Raw genomic sequence first — 26017 nt, forward strand, 5'->3', positions numbered from 1 at the left:
TCCCCTTGGGTGCCTGGGGGCCCCGGCCTAACTTCTTGAGGGGAAGAAGCACTTGGAGGGACATCAAGGTGCCCTGTTTCCCTCTCACGCTGCCACTGCTGGAACTCACCCATGGCTCCCGCAATGAAGTGCAGGTCTGCACACATCTCCACATTCTGCCTGATCAGGGTCTCCATGGCATCCACCATCCTCCCCATGGAGACATCCATACACATTCATGTGGGCACCACTTCATCAGAAGGCAGGTGGACGCACTCCTCCGACTCATGTGCTACTCTGCTGAGGGCTTCCACCAGCTCTATGTGATATTCCCCTGCCTTCTGATGAATCTCCAGGATGAGTTGGAAGGCCAATTCTAGAGGCTCCATCATTTGACTTGGACCTCACAGATGCCTGATCCCAAGCAGTCCTCCGAGTGCCGGGGAGCTCGCACGAACCTGCCTCCTGCTGCTGCAGACATGTATCCGTGCGGTAACCACCAGATTGTGAACCTGAGCCTGCTCTAGATCTAGGTCCCACTGAGGTGTGTGTCTCTGCGCTGGTGGATGGTGTGAGTAAGCGCTGTGATGGGTCTTTCAGGCTGCTTATTTCCAATTCATCAATGGAGGAGGTGTCCTCTTGTCAGGAGGTGAGGATGTGGATAGAGCTGAGGGTCTGGCTGGCTGAGGGTGTCAGCCACTTGGCAGAGATCCCTGTGAACCAAAGTGGAGATAATTAGTGCACAGCGGCAGAGTCAAAAGCAGGAGAGAGGGCACTCACAGCTGCATTGAGAGAAGGATGATGTGGTGCAGGATCCTCAGTGTCACCGCAGGCACAGTCCACATCCTCACTAGTCAGTGCAATGGCACACTCCTCAAAGTGAGTGAGGGGCCTAATGTGGGCCACTCCACCTCCATTCTGGGATCTCTTCCTGCTGATGTAAGCAGGCTTCTCCTGCATGAAAACAGATGTAGAGAGTGTGATCAGGACACATGGCGCTGAGTGGAATGTTTGTGTGATGAGCAGAGTGATGGATGGAATGAGGATGCTAGCTTGAGAGGGTATGAGCCTGATGGAGGTGTGAGGATGTGTGTGACAGTTAGTGGTGTTGTCCCTTGAGGTGTGAGATCCCTGTGGATGTGTGATGAGTTTGTGGGTGTGTGAGTTGAGAGTGATGAGAAGAGTGACTTACCCTGGCAGGATGGATGAGACCATTCATCCTGTTGTGGCACTGGGTGGCTGTCCTCTTTTGCATGGTACTGGTGCTGACCACCACTGCCACCACCTCCCAAGCCAAATGAATGAGTTTGCTGCCTGTCCTACAGCCAGAGTGGGGGTTGAGGATATCAGGGCTAGCCTCCACTGCATCCTTAAGGCGCTGGAGGGAGATGTCATGGAAGCACTGAGAGGTGTGCGGGTGGCTGGATTTTAAATATGGCACCCGGCATGATGAAGCAGCGACATGATGGCATGGCTGGCGAATGAAAACCTGCCCAGCATGGAAACGACCCGTTTCCTGGGAATGCATAATTAATGTGACGGGTTTGGGATGATATAACGTGAAAAGCTGCCATTGCAGTCAGCAGGTAAAATGCTATTTTACCTGCCCGCTACAGCACTTAGTGCAAATTTGGGACGATATTGCCCATAGGCTAAATATTTATGCTTAGTTGTTCCAGAAAATGATTGTCCCCAATATATGCAGTTGCAACTCTCTGATGTAACTAATTGACTCATTGTGTCATTATGAGCACAGAATTATGGAAATAAGCAATGAAATTTGCTTGATGAATTATTTTTTTCCCTGCATGTGCAACACACATCAATCAGTTGCATACTTAAATGAAGTAATATATCATTAGACAATGTGTCGCTCCATATTAATATTCCTTCTTCCTTCTTTAAGGTAAGCAAAGGTTCTTTATTCCTAAAAGTGTTTTATTCCCATTTATTCTAGTTGTCAACTGAGTTTTATTAGTTGCTCAAACTCCAGCAAACAAACAGTGAGGAAAAATATATATTGTACTAAAGTCAACCAAGTTTAAAGTTGGAATTAAATAGAAAATGCTGCCAATGCACAGCAGATTGGTCATTCTTTGAAAGAGAAAGATAGACTAATAATTCAGCAGAATGTTAAAGCTGGATTGTTTGCACCTTTTAAGGAAAGATCTTATAAATCTCAGGGCAATAAATATTTCAACAGCACTGCCAGAATTGTTTTTGAGTATTTAAAACCATGAAATATTGAAATTTGAAGTTACATTCCTAAATTAAATGCCATGAGTGATATTATTTTTGCATATTATACAATGATGTGTTTTGGGACATCCTTATTTCTCCTCCAGAACTTCTTGCATTGATATGAGGAACAAAGTTCCACTCAGAAATAGTATATGTTAGATAACATGAGAATAACTTTAAACTAAGTCTGATGCATGCTGTTCCTCATAAAATTCATCACAATGAATATCTGAATCATGGACGCTTGAGATTGCACTTAATAGGGATCAATGTAGGAATCTATGATAGTAGCCACAGTGATACAGTCAGCAATTAGTTTTGAATGCATTGTGGTCCAATATGTAAGTAGCATCTGGAAAGGCCTTTCTAGTATATCTCTCACACTCTTGGACAGGGGACACAAAAAGCTCTCTATCTGATAACATCCTCCCATTGAGTGGGTAGTTTATTCATTTCATTAATACTAGTAAATCTCTTGTGGCATTGTACTCAGGGAATCAAGGTTCAGCTGAAGTGGAATCAGAAGGCAGAGGAATAACTGGAACAAAGCATGCAGACATACATCAGTCCACGTTAAACAGCCGTTCTGACTTCATTTTAAATGATACTTTTTACATTTTTATTCTTTAATGTTAAATCTTTATCTGTAGTAAAGTAGGTAAATTTAGGGCAATCTTGAGAAGCAGAGATGGCTGGAGCAAAAATTAGTAGTTCAGACTGAGGATCGAGGAGATGTTAAACTGAGGTACCACAGCACCACCATTGACAGGAGGGTGTAATTAGAGTATAACATTTTCTGCAGGCAGTTTCCATTATAAATGTGAACATTGGAATTTATAACAGTAAAGATTGACATATAAGTGAAACAAAAACATGTGCCAGGATTTTAAGTTTTGCAGCTGTGAAGTGTGCCCAGACATAAAATTTTTTTGGTACTACTATATTTGTATAATGTGAAAATTTATACTAAGTTGGTGGAACAGGCAGACATGTCTATGTCCTTTTGAAGTTCTACACTGTCCACCTCACAGTTCACAATGTTTCCAAGCTTCATACCATCTGAAAACTTTGAAATGATGTCCTGTACACCAAGATCCAGGTCATTAATAGATATCAGGAAAACCAAGGTTCCCAACACTGACCCCTGGGAACTCCACTACAAACCTCCCTCCAGCCTGAAAATCATGCATTAACCATCACTAAGGATCCCAAATCCAGACTATGGTTCATGACTCGTTTGAGAGGCTGTGAACCATGAGACATCCAGAAGCTGGCTGACTGGTCAGCGGTGCAAGTTTGCTAGCTGTACACTTATTCCTGCACCAGCAAAAATTGCCAGCCGCAAGAATTGTGGAGTGGGACGGGGGGAGATGTTCGTGGTGGGTGAGTCAAGAATCAGGTCCCACACACCATTTTTAAATGGATTTGGAGTCATCCTGACTCTGCAAAAATCACGGCAAATCTGTACAATATCATTAGCCTTAGGGTCCCAGAGATTAACTGAATAGCTCTTACACCATTGTCAGATTGTTGGGTGTTTAACATCGCATTTTTTTATTATGCTGTGTGGTCACTAAAGGAAAGATTGAGAATTTAATCAAATATTTGTTCAATTCTCTACCAATAATAGCATCAAACAGTACTAGATCAGGGGCAGAGGTCATCCATGAAATACATGATTCTTTACATTACTTGACAGATTGGAGAATATTTTCCCTGTTCCCTATTTGTAGGAACATGAAAAAAGTAAGTATAGTGTGTTTACAACTTCGTTACAAAATGCACTTAAGAAACCTTGCCTCATTGTAATTCCCCACAATTGTGGAACTGACTGCATCAGTCCTAAATTGGTTATTTTCTATACCTTCTATTATTATTGGCTCTCTCAACAAGATTGCCAAATTTGCCTAATGTTCTGGAATTTAGGGTAGGTTCCTACTGTGGATAAGAATCCACTGCTAAGTGGATTGAGAGTGTCTCAAACTCATTTCACTAGGGAGGCCCTACAGCATATAATATAATGGAGTCCTCCATCCCATCTGTCTTGGATGGTTTCAGACTCTATGGTAAATGCATACTGTTTTAAGATGTATATGAAGTCGATGGGAAATTAAATTTGAATCACTCCCCCAAGAAAAATAGTTTCAAGGATTTGTGATATTTATTGTCAGAAAATTATGACTAACATTAGAGCTATTCCCTTCATTTTAATGCCAATATATCAATTTACAGAGTATCCTTTCATACAGTAACAAAGTTTAGAAAGAAGAATAAAGGCCTTAGAAATTAAATAATGTTGAAAAAAGAGATTTTGCTGTTGAATTACAGTGAGAGTATTGAAGATGCTCCATTTTTATGTAGACTGAGCTCATCCTGCCCAAATGTAAACTTGGATCTCTTAAAAGCCATAGAAAGTTAATTATAATTATAATTGCAGTTAAATATCAAAAGAAAACTGTCGATATGCTAGAAAAGTGAAAAAAGTACTGGGCCATGAGAAAAGAGGAATGGATTAGAATTAATTGGATAGCTCCTTTAAGGAGCCAACGCAGGTACAATGGGATAAATGACATCCTTCTGTGTCTATTTTGTTACAGCACCAGTACTTTCTCCACCATTGGACTGCGCCACACCTCCCCCCCACCCGCCCCACACCCCCTGGCCCCCACCTCTATCCCACCATGTGCAGAGATCACCAGCTCAACTGAGGTAATCTCCTGATGGCAGGCCAGCTGGTTATCAGAGCCAGAAGCTCCAGGCCACAATGACGGGGCCACAGGGATGAGAGGCAACAACTACATCCATCAGTACTCTTGCAGAAGGTTTCTCCACCACCTCAATATTCTTACTGACTTTGGGTCTTTCTATTTGATGACTTCAGTGCAGGCAACCAAGGGCTCCTCCATTTTGGGGCACCCTCACATTGCCTGTCTGCCTCTGCAGTGTCCATCTCTCCCTGTGGGGCTGGTAAGCATGGACGAGACCAATTAGGATGCCACCTCTTGGAAGGTAGTGCCAGTGTCCTGGGCAACATGGATGGGCTCAGGACCGCACTATGGGCCCTGAGATCAGGGTCCCAAGACCCGCTCGAAAATCCAGTCCAATGATTCTATAATGGAACTTTTCAAATCTATTGTTTGCATTGCAGTAAAAAAAACGTTGTATAAAATTAGCATATTGTGAAGGCTTTAGAGGAAATGAAGCAATAGAGCATTTCTCAATATAATTGATTCCTTGAAATAACAAGATGCTGACACTGTGCTATATTTTCTGAATTCTAAATTTTGTTTCTCAGAAGATGATCCCAAGGTTACACTCTCTGAATGACTGTAAGAAATAAGAAGCTGCGTGCTGGCAGATTACTAATTAATTGAATAAATAATGAGGAAGCAAGCATTCTGTAGGAACTGCTTGACTTTTACGAATCAGATAATGTATGTCACCCTACAGTGATCTATAAAATATTGGCACCAGCTTCGGGGGAAAGTATTACTCGAGTTCCATAAGTTAAGCAATTTGTGAAATTTGGGACGTTTATCTCTTGTTGACACCCCTAGGTGTTTTATAATGGATCTGTTTATATGTCGGTTAACCTTTCCTTATAAATGAACATGCTTGTGACAATGCAATAATAGGAAATATTTAAAAGGAAGATTTATAATATAAATAGACAATGTAATGTTGTTTAAAAGGTGCACTGCAATGAAGTGCCATTTGCATATCGTCACACTAACAATCATGACATCTGTGGGTTTTGAAAGAGCATTATCTGGAGTCAGAGGTTCCAAAGACTTCCATGTCACAGTGGGGCTGCTGAACCACACCAAGCAATGCCAAACACAGAGTTGACAACCATGGCACAAACCATTGTCTTGGGAGACGGAAGGCTGCCACAGTGTCTGGAGGCACAAGGTGACCAGAAGAAAAGTATAAATCAGAAATCCAAGTGCTATTTAACTTCCAGTATTTGTCCATGGGTTCAAGTCCTGCTCATTACTGTTCTATTTGAAGCCATGCTAATGATGATGGGGCAGAAAGTGAAGTTTAAGGGTGTCTCCCAGTAGCAGTTAGGGAAAATCAGAGGAATGTAACCTTATACAATCCCTGGCATCTCGAGGTAGCTGGCTCCAGAAAATATTGAGAGTGGCCTGAGGTCAATCCTTAAGCTTGTATCCTACATTTTTGGTGCTAGTCAGATGAAAGCTATGAAATGAAATATAAGGGAAATGCAACTGAATGGGATTAAAAATGCTGAGAAATAATTGTAATTTAGATCGATTATATTTATTTTTTATTTGAACTTATTGCAGTTGATCCAGACAAAGCTGCAAGAATCTTTCATATTGCCACAGAATGTTTGACATAAGCAGGAGCCATCTGTCTGAAATGTGTTCAGACTCTTGAAGTACATGTTTAATCAAAATAGGGCGAGCTGAGTCCATGAAACCTACTCCTCTCTCAGAGCCTTAGGAAATGCAGTGGAAGTTTTTTTGCGGTCGATCAATGCTTAAAAATGCTGATCTGATATGATCAAAGGCTTGTCATTTCATTTGCAATCTAAATGTGCGGTAAAATATTTGACTCTGCCTTTCGTTTGTGGGATGAGTAATGGAGACCTTGGGTCCACTGAGAGTTCATTTCCTGGGCACAAAGCAGAGACAGAATGGGCAGAGACCCATTATGGCAGATCTTCTTCCCTTTTGCATACCCCTCGTACTTCCAGGGTATAAACATTTAAAGGCCAAGCAAATTATGAGGGAGTGATGTATCCATGTCTACTTTTAGTTTCTTGAGTCTCCATTTGGTGCATGCAGATCATAGAACAATATGATAATAGTTTTTAAAATTATGAAAGGATGGATAGGATATCTTGAAGAAGATTTTGCAGCAATTCAGAGCTCAAAAGCAGAAGCATATACAAGATTGTATCCAAGAGAGTTAGAACAAAAAACAGGAATACTTCTTCACACAGTGAGTTGTGAGGACATGGAATGCATTTGCAGGATTAGTACTTCAGACAGGAACTATGCCAACCTTCAAGATCATATTGGATAAGTGAATGAAGGGAAAGGCGTTGAAGGGGTATGGGAGCAGGACAAGTGCACTGTTGCAGGGCTTTGAAATTGCAATGTACACGTTGATCTCTTGAAGCTGCCATACATAATTGTACCAGGAGAGGGAGTCTGCAAAGAGAAGCAGAGGGGCTGCTTTAATAAAGGAGCCATGTTTGCCATGCACTTTGAATTCTGAGCTTACTATGGCTGTTCCAAGTCCTAAGCACCTCACAACAAGTGAATGTGATTAGAACTATTTGCTCGTGTGAAGGGTAAACACTATCACAGGCTGCCTAGGCCAAATGGTTTATTTCCATGGTGTATCTTCTATGTATTTTTATGGAATGTCTTCAGAAATGCACCTGCTATGCCACCTTAACTTTCTTGAAAGTGGGGCAAAAAACCCTTTACACACATAAACGAGGTTTTGTTGCATTTCTGATGAATGAATGATGGCGGAGCAGGAGCATCTCTGATGAAATTCCAAAACAAAGCTGGACAAAAATATGACAACGTTTTGCTTGTTTACTACACACTGCACAGCGCTCTACATTGAAAGTAGAAATGTTCTATTATGTTTTGTCACAGTCATTTAATTTTACCTTCATAAGCTGGTCCCTGAGCATAACCATGTAATCTCCCAATAAAAAGTCATCTCCTATGGATGGTCTGAGCTTTACAGGAAAAGAGTATCATTTCTATTTTGTCCGATATGACATTGGCAATTTCATCCTACCTATTTCAAATTAATGTCAAAGTTTTAATCATGGCTGATTTTGACCTGCCGCACCATGTCAGTGTCTTTTGTGTGATCTTCACGCTGCAGTAACTTATCATTTTTACAGTTTCTGTCAGGGAAAAGGATGCTATAACATCAAAGTGCTCTTTATCTCCACCCTCACACTATGAAGCAATTTAGACTAATGCAGGGAAAAAAAACTAATACATAAACTATTTGTTCTCGTCCCCAGCCATATAATATTGAACTTCTGCTATGTGCAGTGCAAGATAAGCTCAGGGAGTTATGCTTGTATACATCAGTTGCAGAAAGGTAGTATGGACTCTCAAAATTTGTCCAGCCGAGTAACTAAAATTGTTAGATTATAGCATGCGCAAGTCACTTTTTAGTGTAAAACTTTCACCTTCACATCAAATGAATCTGTGCTGATGGAATCATAGGATCTTGCAGTGCAGAGGAGGCCATGTAGCCCATCATGCTTGTGCTGGCTCTTTGAAAGAGGATCCAACTATTCTCACTGCCCAGCTCTTCCCTGGTAACTTTGAAACTGTTGCCTTGTCAAGCGTATATCCAATTTTCTTTTAAATGTTATTCTTATCTCTGCTTCCCCCAACCTTTCAGACTGTGCATTCCAGATCATAACAACATGCTGCATAAAAAGGTTCATCATCTCCCTCTTGGTTCTTTTGCTAATTATCTTAAATCGGATAAAATATAAGAAATGGGCCACCCAGCTTCTTCAATAATGATCAAACTATCTGTGGATGGTCATTTCAATCTCAATCTTGTCTTAAATTTAGTGTGTACTATTCTACATTTAACCAGAATAAGAACTAGGTCTATCGCCTTAACACAGAGTGATTACTCTTAGAATTCACTCCAGTAGATGGATTTTATTTCCTAAATTACCAATTCAAACAGAAAGCTTTATCTCATAGAGTTCACGGTATCCTTTCCTTGTTCTTTGACCTGGACTTAGTGCAATTGCAAACTTGAGTAATAGCAATGAATGATATTAAAGATATTCAAGATCAACTATCAATGCTTGCTGCAGATCATGTTTTAATCTGAGAATTATCTAAAGAAAAAAATCATTAAGAGAAAACGCAACAGGAGTAATATTACACCCCCACCGTGAAACTCACCCAATAGATTTTCATAGTGGAAATCCCGAAAATACTTAATCCACTGGTTCCTTCTAAGCAACAGCACGGCCTAGCTGCCAAATCTCAACTAGCAGAAGCATTGCTGCATCAAAGGAACATGTTGGTGCCTCATTTTGCCAGGCAAGCTCCCTCCTCAGTTTCTTTTGGAAACTAGCCAACAACATGAAAGAACAATAGGCTTTTAACACATGCTAGTTATCCCCAAAAATCCCTGAGGAAAAATCTATCTTAAACATCCCGAACAATGAGAAGAAATTTAACAAAAAAGAGAATTTTGATGTTGGCTAAACAACATTAAAATACAAGCTGAGAAACAGGAATATAAAGGAATATTATATGTCAAACAAAGACAACTTGGAAAACAAATCTTTGGTTGCTAATGGATTCGTAGAATAGGCAGGTACAGTCTTGAGATAAGACACCACTGAAGAGCAGTAAATAACATGTATTATGAGGTTACCCCACTAAACTTTGAACCAACCATGAACAATAAGGGATATAGGCACACCAGAAGGAACAAATTATGGAAATCTGCAAGTGAGAATCATGAAGGAAGTGGATACAAAGAATATAAGAGGTAATAAAATATCTAACCTTTTCAAGGTCCTCGGCTAGGACAGGTCCTGGTCCACGCATCCCACTTTAACACACTATGTGGGAGGGTGAAAGTTATAAATAATTCCTACACAATCAAGCGGCCATACAGGCCTCAGCCCTCATACTTACCCCCTTAATGAGACATAATGGGATCCCACTCCATTAATCCCAGATGTTTTATGACTATAGGTACAGAATCATGGGCAAGGATGTCTGCTATCCTGGTAACACTTATAAAAAAAATCAATACTGCCACTATTATTTGAAAGTCTAAGGATAGATGGTCCGTTGCTCCCTTTAACGGAGCTCATGATTTCCTCCAGAAGCCAAGACCAAGAGCTGAACAGCAATATAATAAGCTGCATACTGTCACTAGTGCCATGGTAAAGGAGACAATTCAGATTCTGAAGTATTTTATCCAAAATCCGGATTGATCAAAAGGTATTATGTTATAACCAATGAAATTTTCCATGACCATTGTAGCGTGTCACTTCTTGCACAACTTTGCTATCCAAAGGCACCACCAAAGAGCAGGTGGAAAAAGAAAGCCCAGCTCGAGCCAGTAACACAAGGTGGCACAAACCTAGAGGAGAAAGAAAAGCATCCAGAACCACATTTGCAGCCAGGAAGACTTTTAAGGCAGGTTTTCATTGATGACACTTTAATTTAATTGCCTGTGCCAAGAAATGCACTAACTTCTTCACATGTCCAAGAAGATAGAACGGTACAATATCCTCAACATTGCCCTAAGCCTTAACACAAGTACAATTGAAGCCAATCTATTTCTCTACCATTTTCTCATGCTGACTCATTCCAAATGAGCTGCAATACACATCTGAATTACTGACAACCCTGTATTATTTTTCCTAATAGTCTGTGGTGCATATGTGGTCCCTGTGTTTCCCATTTGTGAAAATATAGGCTGGGATTTTCCATGCCCGCCAGCATCAGGCATGTCCAGTAGCCTGAGCAGACAATATGGCCCGATTGATTTCACGACGGCGTGAAACCAGTTCACAGTTGTCCGCTCAGCCCACTGATAGTGGTACATGTTCTCCACCATCGGATGTCGGGAACCTCATTGTAATACATCAGCATATTATTATTAGGCCTGCCCGCAGAGTCGTCCCCACAGCTGGATCATCTGCCCCCATCAACGGGAGAGCATGCTGGTCTTGACAAGTGTGACATGCAGAAGTTGGGACTTGCCCACATCCGAGGAGCAGAAGATGCTGGAGCCCAAAACCCAACGGCATGCTGCAGGAACATCCATGGCATGCTGGGTGGATTCTAATGGACATGGCTCTGCTGCGAAGCAGCCCATGGAAGTTGGAAAGTCACTTTTGATGCTCACAATGGGGGAGGCTTAAGGGGGGATGGGAGGGGAAGGGCTCTGATTGGCTGGGAGAGGAAGAGATGTCGGGGGGGGTGAGGTCGAAGGGGGAAATGAAAGTGTCAGGATGGGGGAGGTATGGAGGGGGGGATAAAGGTGTCAGGGGGAGAAGGAGAACAGGGGGAGGAGGGGGGTAACAGGGGAGAAGACCACAACTGGGGAGGTAGGTTTTTGGGGAGGTGGAAGGTGCAAGTGAACGAGTATGGAGAGGGGAGGGTGTCAGGGGGGAGGAAGGGGTGCAGAGAGGGGAGGGAGTAAGGGTTGAGGAAGAAGTCAGATTGGAGGAAGAGTCAGGAAGAGGGTAGGAGTAAAACTGGAGGAAGGGGTCGGGAGGGGAGAGGGACTAAGGGTGGCTGAAGATGTAAGGGTGGAGAAAGCGTTCAGGAAGGGGGAGGGACTAAACAGGGGGAGGAGGGAGGGGCGAGGGGCGGTGGGATGGGGGGAGTCCAGTGGGGTGGGTGGACTAGGGGGGGAGGGGTTCCAGGGGGAAGCGGTGCAAAGGGGGAAGAGGTGTGGAGGGTGGGGAAGGAGTTCTAGGGGGTGGGGCTGATTGAGGTCCGGGCGGGGAAGGGGTGCAGAGGTGGGAAGGAGTGAGGAGGGGGGATGTGCAGGTGAATATGCACAGGAGGGGTTGTACAGGTCCATGCCTGTTTCCTGCGGATCAAACTGAGGGTGGATGTGGTGTGGAGGAAGGGTGAGAATGACCGGGAGCAGAGTGAGGCAGTTGGGTGGGAGGGTGAGGGTTCAACGATAGCGATAGAAGGAATGGCGAGGGTGGTTGGTGGGGGCCCAGAGCCAGTCAAGGACCCTGGGGATGGGAAGGAGGAGGAAGGAATGTCGATGGGGTTGGGAATATGGGGGTGGGATTTTTGGGAAGGAAGGGAACATGCACGTTCACCTAGATATCCCCAAAAGAAAAGGATTGTGGCTGGTAGGTCATGGAGGGGAGGTGGATGGCGATGCCGGGGTTGGGTCAGCTTGATGGAGGAGGGTAAAAGATGGGGGAGTGAAAGTAAAACCGAATTAGCATTATGCTGTCAAAATTAAAAGTGAAATGACAGTCATAGTGGGTGAGATCAGGTGCTGCACGGGAGTGTGATCATTGGGTGGGCAGAAATGCATATCAGCTCGGATAGACAACTGAAAGTGAACCCCAGCAGGCAGCATTCAAAACGCTCAGGACAGTGAGGTTAATGCGAAACATGAAGGATCCAGGTGCCTGTGAGAGTGCTCGCACGAGGCTCCGAAAGGCCCTGCCACACACACACACACTTTTCCTTCCAGAATCACTCACGGGCCGGCTGCACCCTCGGCAGTGACGTGTCTTCTGGGCTGCTTATTTCCACCCCTTCACTGGAGGAGGAGTCCTCTTGGCTGCAGATGAGGATGTGGATGGAGCTGAGGGACTGACTAGCTGAGGGTGTCAGTCCCTTAGCAAAGCTCCCTGTGAACCAAAGTAGAGATAGGTACCGCATGACCAGAGTCAAAAGCAGGAGAGAGAGCACTCACAGCTGTGTTGAGAGAAGGGTGATGTGTGCACGATCCTCAGGTGGGTGTTTCCCGCCAACCTCACCATCGCCACAGGCAGGATTCACATCCTCACCAGTCAGCGTGATGGCGCACTCCTCAATGTGAGTGAGGGGCCTAATGTTGGCCACTCCACCCCCCATCTGCGACCTCTCCCTGCTGATGTGAATAGGCTTCTCCTGCATGGAAACAGATGGAGAGACTGTGAGCAGGGCACATGGTACTGAGTGGAATGTTTGTGTGGTGAGTGGAGCCATGGACGGGATGAAGATGCGAGCTCGAGAGGGTATGAGCCTGATGGAGATGTGAGGGTGTGTGTGAGAGTTAGTGGTGCTGTCCCTTGAAGTGTGAGATCCCTGTGGATGTGTGATGGGTTTGTGAATGTGTGATGAGAAGAGAGAGTTACCCTGGCGGAATGGATGAGATCATTCATCCTGCAGTGGCATTGGGTGGCTATCCTCTTTTGCAGGGCATTGGCGCTGCCCACCACCTCCCAAGACTGGTTGGTAATGCCACTGCCCATCCTGTGACCAGGGCGGGAGTAGAGGGTATCACGGCGGGCCTCAATGCCATCCAAAAGGCGTTCCAGTGACATGTCGCTAAACCTGGGGGTTGCAGTCTTTCATGGACATCTGCCCTGCAGCATTTATGGGCTGGAAGCTTTGAGATGTATGCGCACATCTGGACTTTAAATATGATGCCTGGCATGATGAAGTAACAAAGTGATGGCAGGTGACCGAATAAGAGCCCGCCGGCCATGGTAACAGCATGTTTCCCGGGAATGCATAAATAACGTGGTGGGATTGGGACGATACGGCATGAAAACCCACCATCATGGCTGGCAGGTAAAACAATGTTTTACCCGCCCACTACCACACTTAGTGCAAACCTGGGACAAATATGCTCACAGCTTTTGTCTTCTAAAACTGAACCATGTGCTTCTTCCAAGTGATTTCCCATTAGAAAGAAGTATGGTGCCTTTCTGCTGGTTGTCGGTGTGTAATGTCGGGAATGAAGGTGGTCCTTTGATGGCTTTGGAAATGCTGCTGCCATATGTAATACTGTGGTGGCTGCTAGGTCCTGCACACTCTCTAATCCTGGAATCATTTGTAAAGGGCAACTGGTGGCTTTAGAACTGGCATTGCACCAGAGTCAACGCCTCTGTCCATTCCAATTCTGTGTTTTCTTACTCCAGGACATACTCTCAGCATGATAACTGACCCATTGAAGAGTATATAACTGTGCAGGTGTGAATTTGATGAAGACCTATCATATGACTATCTCCAGCATACTGAATCTGGATAAAGTGGACTCCTTTAGAGCCAAAGGTCTCTGGAATTTTAATCAGAGAGTCCATTAGATAAACAATGCTTAGAATCTCAGTCAAAGATGGCCCTATTTCAGTAGGTCTGGTAATAGCCACTGTCACCAGATCAGTATCCCACAGATCACTTAGGTAGCATGGGACATTGTACATTTGCAGCCAGTGAACTCACCACACATGCCCCCATTGTTTTAGGCGGTTTGACATATTCTCAAGTGTCTCTGCACACGATGTACAAGTATAAGGCTTTGTGGATAAATCCTGTAAGTTCTGAATTCTTGGGTTCAGAATTCAGGGGACCACTGGAGCTGATCTGAAGCCAAATAGATTTGGTGTTCTCTATTTTCACCTCCATTTCCTCATCCTCATGCACGTTCTGTGATTCACCATTTGCTCCCTCTTGCAATGAGCTGACAGAATCCCTGGGGCAAGTGTGTCTGTGTGGTGCTTGCTACTATTGGAGTAAGTGGTGTAGGTTAATATGAGGTGTAGGAAAGGAGTGGACAGATGTTCCAGCAGTCATCTCCTCATGGCACCTGTGGGAACCAAAGACAACCAAAATTTACAATTGTGCCAAGCTTCTTACATGGCAAGACAACGTGAGTAATGGCTATTGTGACATAATGTTTGCCTTTGTCAGTGAATGCAAGATCGAGTCAGTAAAAACTCAAGGATGGTACAGCGATCAGATTGGGGAAGACAACTTCAATATTCCATCTTTCCCTGGAGTGGAATTCTCCCCCCATTGCACTATGCGCCGGAGTGGGCATTGACACCATATCATTCTGTTCCCGCCTGATAAATTATGCACATACGGGGAAACATACTGGATTATCGACAGGCGGCCTCTGATTCGCCCACCCTGTCATCGGCTCACCAGTTCCTCGCTCCAGGTGTCATATTTAAGTGACACCCCTGCACAGCTTTCTCAATCTCTCCAGCCCAGGACTGCTAGAGGTACCAGATATAGCCCCAAAAGGGAAGAAGACAGCAGCCCTGAAGTTCAGTGATGCCTTCCTTGAATGCCTGCTGGACCCCATGGAGGCCTGCCACCATGTCCCCTCCCATCACGATGGCCGGAGGAGGTTCACCAATCTCACCACTCCAGTTTGGGAGGCAGTGGCAGCAATGATCAGTGCTAGTGCTGCCCACAAGAGGTCAACCACCCAGTACAGAAAGAGGATGAATGATCTCATCCGTACAGCCAGGGTAAGTCAATCATCTCATCATTCTCAACTCACACACTCAAAAGCTCATCACACAATCACAGGGCTCTCACTCACTGCCAGCTCAAGGGACATCACCACTCATTCTCACACACACACCCTCACATCTCCGTCTGGCCTCATCCTCTAGAGATCACATCCTCATCCTATCCTTGGCTCCACTCACCACCCACACATGCCAGGCATCCTTATCATCAGCCCTGGCATGTGCCTTGCTCACATTCTCTCCAGCTGTCTCCATGCAGGACAATCTCGGACACAATACAAGGGAGAGGACCAAGATTGGGGTTGGAGTGATGGAATTTAAGGTTCTCACTCCCTTTGAAATTCATGCCATTGAGCTGGCTGGAGAGGAGGTGGACCATGCCTGCAGCGATGGTAAGGTTGGCAGCAAACAGCCATGTGAAAATCCTGCACCAGCTCATGGCTCACTCAATGCTATGGTGAGTGCACTGCCCTGTTTTTTATTCAGCTGCCATGCACTAATTATATCTACTTCTTTTATAGGCACCTCTACCAAGGGCCCAAGGCCCTCAACCAGCCAGGCCCTTAGCTCCGGCCAGAAGACACCACAGGTGAGGAACCTGAGGACAGCACCATTGAAGACCCATCACAGCGCTCACCCACACCCTCCACCAGAGCAAAGACACACACCTCACTGGGACCTAGTTCTAGAGCAGCCTCTGGGTCACAATCTGGTGAGCACAGTGCACAATCTGCTCCACAGCAGGCAGAGACAGGGACATTCGAGGTTGCCGGCACTTGGAGGGCTGCTGAAGGCCATGATTCTGCTGAGGCTGAGTCTGAGGATGACCCTCTGGTCTCGGTTCTAAATAAGTTGCTGGAGCTGCAGCGACAATCACTGGAACTTCAGGAAGGTGGGTCAGCTGCATTCCTCAAGTTGCAACGTACGACGGAGGAGTCTGTCCACGTTCAGTCTAAGGCCATAGCCCTGGCATTCCAGCGCACCAGAGCCACCATGGAGACCTTGGTCCAGCACATCGTCCTGGACTGCTGCAGGAGCTGCACTCCATCGCTGTAGCCCTCGGTGGCATCTATCAGTGTCAATGCAAGGTGGAGGTGGTGGTGGGGGGGGGGGGGGGTTGGTAGCTCACCTCAATCTTACTCCGGCTGCCTCATATCTTCAAGGAGTCATCCAGGAGCCTCAGGCACTCATAGGAAAAAGGACCAGCAGCTGGACACCCCAGAACCATCCACCGAGTCCATTCCTGGACTTTCCAGCCCATCCAAGTCTCCTCTTCCTGTGACCCCATCACCTCCAGCTCCACAAGCCAATGAGGGTGCACCTGTCTCACAGCAGGACACCCAAAGCAGGCCGGGGCCGTCCAGGTCCCAGCCTTCTAGAGGACACCCACTGAGATCATCACAGGCAACAGGGCATAGCAGTCAGCAGGTTGCCTCCACCTCCACTGTGGATATCAGGGGAGCACCAAAATGTAATGGTAGGGTTAGGAAAGTTACAAAGATCTGGGAGCACAACGGTGGCATTGGTGTTCATGACATGTATATGATGTACAAAAATGTAAATAGAATCGCACCCATTTCACATCTCTTGTGTATACCTCCTTTTTATGATGAGCTGTATTGTTGTCAATTAGATGCTATACAGTGGTCCTTCTCCCCCTACTTATTGCACATGTCGCTATCATGGGCCTCTTATCAAAGTAGTGCTTCCATATCATCACAGTATGTGCCCCTTTTGCAGACCATTCTTGACATCAGTGATGTCTCGACCTTAATGTTAAATGTGCTTGTGGAACAAACCTTGTCCAGGAGCCTTGCAGTGTCATGTCATGTGTATTCTTGGCAGAGGTGTTCCCCAATCTCATTTGTATTCCGGAAAGGTGAAAGTGCAGTACCTAAGGAAACGTGTTCACACATGGAGAAGGGTCATATATCATGCAACTCCATGTGCTCTTTGTCTGTCAGCAGGGTTTTCATACTATAAGCCCATAATCAGAGCTCGTGTGCACTGCTGTCAGCCAACTGTGTTTTCAGAGTGTACATCTGCTAAGCTCACCAATAAGTAGGGGCACCCTGCCACCTCGAGGTGACAAAGCTTGCGCCCCTCTCAGCCATATTATTGTGCTGGCGCTCAAACGTCCAACCTTGTGCATTTCTCACTTTGTAGTTGTGTGTCCTGTGGGGGCAAGGCTCTCGTCACAAACATGCGAAACAACGCTGTGCATCCCCTCACCTGAGCACTCGCCAAGGTCACTGATGCTAATCCCAAATGGTCCTTTCTGGCGGGCAATAGAGGCTTTCAGCAGGCTCTGGAAGCACACATAGCTGCTTCAGTCAATGTTGGGAGAGCAATGGGATAGAATTGAGGATGTACTGAAGCTGAAGTGTGCTCTTTATTAGCAATGATGCATGCCCTTGAGGGCTTCATGGTGTGTGTGCAATTTGGACTTGGCAAGTGCCAGGGCTGACCATGAGCGCACAATGTCTGTGTTAAAGAGGAGGCATTTTAATGTCTGCCAGGCAAGTGTTTGGCATCGCCATGCTCAGGTGGTCCGCATCCATATCAAACTGAAGATAAATGCAGCCCAGGATCCCTAAATGAGAGTGCCAGATTTCAGTGTGATATGGAAGAATGAACCACAGATGACTGAGTCATCTATAAATGGACTCACAGCAGCGGAACATCATTGGCTGCCTCGCACAAGTGTGAATTATCTGATTCACCATCAATGTTATGTAGAGTGCGTAGTTCCATTGCTTCAGATGAATTTCATTGAGGAGCCTTGTCACATTGAAGACATACAGGTACAACACTCCTGAGGATCGACTGACACTTCCTGGCTCTTGTAGGCTGCCATTGCATCTAGGATTCTGGAAAGATGCTTGAAGATGCAGCGCCTTCTGACATCTATTGCCAGGACCTCCACCTCCAGTTCACACCTCATCTCAGCAAGGACACAAGGATCAGGACAATGTGAGCCTGTTGTGTAACTATTCACTCTCATATTGAAGTGCATGGGTGACATGGGAGGAATTGCAATGCTGGTGCTCATGCTAGTCCATGATGAAGGGTTCTTGTCCAAGAGGGTACTCATTATAATTGGTCATCTTCCTGCTGGAATCTGGTGACTATCAGGGATCCATGCGCATGCCTGCCTCATCAGGTCTGTGCTATGGCCTCTTCCCCTGAAGCCTCGTCTTCCTTGAACTCAACTCCCTCACCCCTTCAAGGTCTCCACATCAGAGAAGTACAGATCCTCCATCTCGTCATCTGCCACGCTCTCCCCACTTTGCAGTGCCAGGTTGTGCAATGTGTGGCAAGCCACAATGATCTGTGAGACTCTCTGAGGACTGTACTGGAGTGCTCTGCCAGATCTGTCCAGGCATTGGAATTGCATCTTTAGGATCCTTATGCTGTGTTCCACCAATGCTCGGCTAGCAGCATGAGCCTCGTACCTTCTCTCTGCAGGGGTCTGAGGCTGCCACAGGGGTGTAACAGCCATGTCCTTTGTGGGTACCCTTTGTCACCGAGAAGCCAGACCTGGATCCTGCTTGGTGCCTCAAAGATGCCCGGGATCTGCGATCTGCTCAAGGTGTATGAGTCTTGGACATGAGTCTGGGTATCTGGCGCAAACGTGCATGATTAATTTCTTGTGGTTGCAGACCAGCATGTTCATTGAACGAGTGGTAGCCTTTTTGGTTTATGCACTGGACTACCTGTTGCCAGGGACCTTTTATAGCCATATGAGTGCAGTTGATGGCACCCTGCACCTGTATGAATCAGCAATCTCAGCAAAGCCCAGCACTCTGGCCTCCTGGCTTTCATTGTCTCTGTCAAAGTTAACATATTTGTCGGCCTTGGCAAAAAGGGCTCCTGCGACCTTATGAATGCATTTGTGCATAGGCAATTGAGAGATCCCGCAGGAGGTCCCTGGTGGAGTCCTGGAAGGAGCCACTGGCGTAGAAGTTCAGTGCGGATGTTACTTTCTTGGCTGGTGGCAATGGATGCCCTCCCTGTCCCCGTGGTGCCAATTCATGGAGAATGTGGCAAATGTGAGTCACCAGATCCCTGGATGGAGGAATCAGCGGCACTGGTTTTTGCTCAGCTGCAAATAAGACATGCTGGCCCTTGGCGCCTCCTTGACAAACATCCTTCTCTCCTGTCTGTAAGTGATATTGCAGGCAAAAATAAATCCAGCCTCCATCTCTGCAGTATCAATGAGAAAGGGACAAGTCCCCAATGGGCCCCTTTATGCTAATGACTTATCAGTGAATGTGGTCCAAGGACTTTGTTCCCGCGTATGGCGAATAGTCACCCCTGAAATGATGGCCCATCCATTTATGGGTGTCACTGGCTAGGCCAGCATTTAAGAGTCAACCACATTGCTGTGGATCTGGAGTCATATGTAGACCAGGTAAGAGTGGCAGATTTCCTTCCCTAAAAGACATTAGTGAGCCAGATGGGTTTTTATGACAATTGACAATGCTCATCATTAGACTTTTAATTCCAGATTTTTATTGAATTCAAATTCCACCCATCTAGTGTGGTGGGCATATTGAACCCAGGTCCCCAGAGCATTATCCTGGGTCACTAGATTACCAGTCCAGCGACAATATCACTACACCATCACCATGTGTATCAACGCTCCCCCACATTACTGACTGCTATGACATTGCTTTGGCCAGGCATTTATTTGGATGTGCTGGTTCAGCCCAGGCACTGGGATCCTCATTCACTGCATTCTAATACTATATTTGGGATTAAACATGAGGGTAAATGTTCATTCAGGAAATGAGATTATTTGAGGGAGGGCCTGAGGCTTCTCTTCAGTGAATCATCCAGGGCCAACAGGCTTCTGGAGCTTGTCCATTCACCCAATTGCTATGGAGTTTGTTATTACTCTGGGGAATTCCCAAGCTGCAAACAAGGGGTTATTACAAGGAGATCGATAAGTGCCACTTTGCGGGATTAGTCTTGCATGAATGGGCATCATTGTTTTGCTTTTCTGATTCCCTGCACTGTAATTGAAAGGTTCCAGCATGTCTCAGCTGTGCCTCTCTCCTTATTTGGGAATGCACAGTTCAGTTGCATGCCAATGTAATCAGTCCCCCCCCCACCCCACCCCCACCCCAGTGCATGCAGCATGCAGCTTCCCTCCAATCTATCCGCAGAGCCCTCAACAGCAGAGCTGGTCATCATTTTAATTTTGCACCATGCCCTCGCTGCAAGGTTGGAAGATGGTGGTGCAGAACTCTCACTGCCTGACCAGTTTGGACCCTCCTGTGTGAGTATGGGAACCCCTTCCATCGTTCTGGAGGTTCAGGTTTCCCTCCCTCACAGACTTCCCCATCTACCCCTGTATTCCTTGATCATGTCATGCTTCTGCTGCATGTCCATTTGTTAGCCCCTGAACATTTTGAAGTGGATGTGCCTATGTCCCATGTGGACCTCACCCATCCCCATCTTGAGGTCACTTACAGGGCTCAAGATACACCACCACCCCCTCACCCTCTCCCTAGTCATGTGTCTGAGTGCAACCTTCCCCACTCGTATCCCCCAGTGCAGCCCTAACCCTGAGGACCTTCCCATGCCTCAGGCCAGTTCCCCGCCCCCCCCCCCCCTTCCCTAGCACAGGCCAAGCCCTGCAGCCCCTTCCCATGCCTCAGGTCAGTTCTTCCCCCTTCCCCAGTGCAACCGTAACCCTGCAGCCCATTAAAAGCCACCTCCCGCCTTAATGCTGGTCTGGTAGGTAGAGACCAGCCTGCGACACCCCCCTGAAAGCGATGTGGTGCTGCCTGCGAAGCCTGGCATTGATTCCTGTGAGTGTTGTGCGATGCAACATAGGCAAACTAACCTCAAAATGAGGAGCGAAGTGCAAGTCGCCAGGTGCCCATCGCTTATATTCTATTGTGAAACACATCGTTCTAATTGCACACATACATGCCCGGATGATCCAGCATGGGAGATGAACCTGACGAGCAGGACTTATAGTGAGATGCAAATGTATTAAAATGATGTTCCCAATGTACTGCAGCAGGAATCATGGCTGCCATTGATGGGTGGAGCGGACAATCGCAAACTGACATCATGATGAAGTAAAACATTTTTGATCTGCTCAAGATATATTTATGCTCCTGCACATCATGACGCCCACTACAAACAGGTGCGGAAAATCCCAGGCCTTGTCATTACCTGTGGCCCCAGAATTTGGTAGGCCTTCCCTGCATAAAATGTCAATAACCCCAGATTAGGAGGTCCCCTGCTGGTCTTTATGCCTCTTAGGTGAAACTTTCCACAGTATTTAGATTCAAAAGGGACATATATTGAAATTAGGAAAAACAAAGCCAGTGTCAATGTGACCAGACACCCTGTCACCTGATAGGAGTCAATGAATATGCAACATTCGGGTGGCTTGTGTTAACAGTATCATTAATGGTTCCATTTTGCACTATTTACTAACAACAAAGTACAGCCTGCAGCAACATGGGAAATTATGGAGGACAAATTTGTCTTGGGCAAAAGCATGAAATCGGTGATACAGAATTGGGGCTGGTTTTACACTTGGTCAATTCTGTTTCCCATCGATGGTAAGGAAAGTCAGACAGACTGTAAGACAGGATGTCAATCCATTATCACTCAAATACAACCACCATTCAAGATAAATTTGACCCCCACATCTTGTAAATCAGGTGACTAGCTACCTGAGTTATGTGCATGTTGTCTTTGTGATACTACATCATAGTGAGAGAAATATTGTTGGCATTTATCATAAGGCCATATACTAAAAGTAATTAGGCTGCTGATACACTTACCTTAGCTACCTTCCTGACTCCTGCACATTTCTTCTCAAACACAAGATCTGTTGTCATGATGTATAAAATCACATGCACAGTCACCTTCACCCAGGAATTGCATGGAGACCTGGTTATAACTTTATTGTTGTTCAAAAGGCATGCCAACAAGAGAAAAGGTTTGTGGTTAACATAAATCAAATGGCATGGCTGAATCTGAATTCAAAAACAGACGAGTGGAATACTATCAGTGAATAACTAGTGCAAGCTTTGCAAAATCTACAAAGGAAACAGATGAGAGATTTTTAAAAAAAAATCTCCTGGTGCACAAGCTTTATTCTTTCTTGCAATGAGGCCTTAGGGAAGGCCAAGACTTATAATCAAGATTTTCTGGCACTTATCTACATAGATGAGCTGTAAAGATTGAAAGTAATTTGTCAGGCTTTTGCTGACCCACAATTTCACTGAAGTACAGAGTGTAGAAACCTGCTTATCCAGATGGAGCGGTGACAGATAAAATAGCCTGGCATGTCAGCAAAATCAGCAGAATGGTCCTTAACTTTGAACTTTCAAAACATATGGTGTTTGTTGGGCTTGAGTGCCACGGTACAACTTCATACCACATTATCTGGTCCACCTCAGAAAATAACTGTTTTCATCCAAATGTTCATACAAGAAGTCTATAAAATACATTTAGTTTTCCCTCAATATGGGATTGGATTTCTTCTTAGCCAGGATTCTTAATTGTCATTCTTTGAGCATTTTTTTTTCATTTCTGCTGCACATATACATGCAAAAATTCCTCCTTTCTGAACATTATCCACAGAAATCAAAATAGGATTTGTCACAGAAGCTATGTTGACTTTTCTCTCTAAATTCCTCGAAAGGAAAAATCTCAGCCACTCTATCCCAATACTGTTATTATTTTGCATCCATTGGTTAACCTGTCATGGCACTGTGCAAGGTCTGGTGAGTGGTATTTAAGAGCTGCTGTAGTATTTAAATCAACAGTAACTGAAAATGGCATTGGGTCCCAAACCACCCTATTTATGCTACAGCTTGGGGCAGCCAACATCTTGGGTGGTGACCTGAGATGGGCAACAGTTTGTGGCAGGAGCCCACATACGTTAGATCCTGATTGCAATTCTGAGGTATAAACAGACAGAAAGTGTGCCATACACGTTTCGGGTTTTGGGTAGCCTAACTAAAGGGACACGTAGAAGGCCAATCTGAAAATAATACATAAGTTTCTTCTACTCTTGTAGGGCCAGGGCTAGGAAGCCAAATGTTACTGCATAATTTGTACCCTTTAAGATATTGCATGTGCGCCGCAACAGGAAAAAAAGGTACCACACATTTATATTAATAGGCTCCACACAACAAAAAATAGAGGTAGGTTGCCCATCTCCCACACACTCATCACCTCACCACCCCTACCCCACAGGAATGCTTTCTCCCAGGTGACAACCGTCAGCCAGTTTCACATCTGAATGGACTCAGACTAATTTCTACCCAAGAACTTTTGAAAGTTTCACCGTTTTCTGAGGGCATGAATGCAGTTACAGTCATGACACAACAGGTTGAGAGAGCCCTCTCTGTGTGATGCAAACTTTGTCCATCTACCTGGTACAGGGGAGACTTGGCCACCCTTACCTTGGGAGACTCCCTGAGACTGTGAAATACTTCCCTCATCTGCTCCCATGTTCTTTGTTTGTTCAATGTAGAATTAAATCATTGGCACACCTGCTCCCAAGCTGAATGTATACTTTTTTAAAAAAGTACACTCATCAAACTAAGATGGGGTGTATGGAGAAGCAACGCTTTTTGCTTCAAACACCCAGAATCAAGCATTCCCAGTCAGGTGTAACCCAACTAGACACAAAGCTCCTTCCAATCTGTCCTATCAACACATGTCGACACTAAACATTGAAGGGAACCTCCTACTACACCAGTATTACTTTTTTCTATTTCCCACACAAGCTTTTGTCAAGTCTATTTCAGGGGACTTTACCAATTAGTGTCAAATTAGGAGTCTTTTACACTGTAAACCACTATCTATGAGGAACTCATGAAGATTGCTCAAATTCAATTTACATTGGAGCCTCAAAGCCTTAAAATGTACAGAGAAGATTGTTATCATATCAGTCTTAGCTGGATTTAACCACAAGTGCCAGATGTGAACAGTGCCTAACCCGCCATGTTACTCAGTTTCCTGACTCCAGGCTTCCAGTCTGCGGGTGATATCTTGGAGACTCAAACAGTCTATTTTCCTTTGCCATACTTGCTGGAGAAATATATGTGACACTGCGGCTGGAAAGGGAGGTGTTCTGTGCCATTCTCCAATTATTTCTACCTTTCTCCTGAGAAACTTTATGCCTTGTCACAATGGTAATACTTTTATCTGAGTCACAAGGTCATTGGTTTAAGCACAACTTCAGAGACTTAAGCACATAATTGAGGTTGACATTTCGGTGCAGTGTTTAGTGAATGCTGTACCATCAGAGGTGCTATGTATTGGATGAGAAGTTGAAGCAAGGTCCTGTCTTCCCTCTCAGGTAACCATAAAATATCCCGTAGCACTCTTCAAAAGATAGAGCAAGGAAGGTCTCCCAATGTCCTGCTGCACATTAATCCCTCAACAAATTCCACCAAAAATAGATTATCTGGTCATTTATTCCATCGTTGTATCCAGGAACACGCTGTGAGCAAATTGGCTGCATATTTTTATACACCGCAACTGCAGTGACTATGCTTCAAAAGTACTCCATTAGCTGTGAAGTAGTTTGGGATATTCTGGGGACATGAATGATGCTGTATAAATGCAGATTGGTTTTTTTTTGTGTGATTGTTCAATGATTGATTCACTAGCCAGCAAGAAGCACAGTCCCTTAAGTAGTTACTTCAGCTCCTTAAGCATCTGTGCACAATTTCCCAAATTCTGCTGACAGCATTTCCAGCCAACAGCCTCCATTAAGGCCATGAGCTCACTACAAATACTTAATTAGGCTGACTGGTCAGTTGTACATGCTTTGGTGAGCAGAAAGCTCGTTGCTCTCCAGTCCTGAAGTTGCTGCATTATGAGCATAAAAATTCTTGAGAGCAAAATAGGTTTGAACAGGAAAGGCTCCTTAGTTACTTGATCTTAACCTTGCAGAATAGCAACCCTCAGATCTTCCTATTGCAGCACTGGTTCTTTAATAAGTTTATTGTCCTGGTCTCCATCCAGATGCTTATCACCTAGAGTACCCCAGGCTTTTCACCTGGGTCATTTATACACCATTACAGAAACAGCAAAATAGAAGTATCTTATTCCTGTTTCAATTTCTGAAACTATTTCACCCCAATGATTTTTCCAATCAATGTCATTTAGATTCCATTGCAACATTCCATTTACTCAGCTCTGAATCAGTCAGTACAGAAAGCACTGGTTGGCTGATTCTAAATTTATGAAACCGATGAAAATTGGCAAAGGGACTGGTGAAAAAAGAAGCAACTCCAGCTTCAAAATAAAGACACAGCTTGAATAAAACATTTATGTGTTTGCTTGGCAGGGCTTTTGAAATGTTTAACGTTGACTGGCCACTCCACTGAACATATCATTGTCAGGGCCTACAGATGTACTGCTTTCCCCTTTTCATATATTAAAATGTTGACATGCTAATTTGTCCTTTTGAAACAAAGTCATTAGACCTATTTTAATCAAGCAAATGAAAACTGGGTCATTCACTAGTCGTTCACCAGCAAAGGAAGTCTGTTCTGTCTGGACTTCAAAGCACAGGAGGTATTTGAAATTCTCTTTTGATCAAATGGTTTCATATCTTCAGAATACAGTTAACAAGTAGAGATGAATAAATAAAACACAGTGCAAAAGGTTGGGAGGAGAAATTTTCTATACTCAGCTCAGTTAAAATAGCCTTCATTGGAGATGGCTGTTAAAGCCAATGGAAAAAAATATGCTGACCATTGTTAATGATATTCAACCCATCCAAGCAGT

Source organism: Carcharodon carcharias, chromosome 9 (assembly GCF_017639515.1).
Source record: "Carcharodon carcharias isolate sCarCar2 chromosome 9, sCarCar2.pri, whole genome shotgun sequence".
NCBI lineage: Eukaryota > Metazoa > Chordata > Chondrichthyes > Lamniformes > Lamnidae > Carcharodon > Carcharodon carcharias.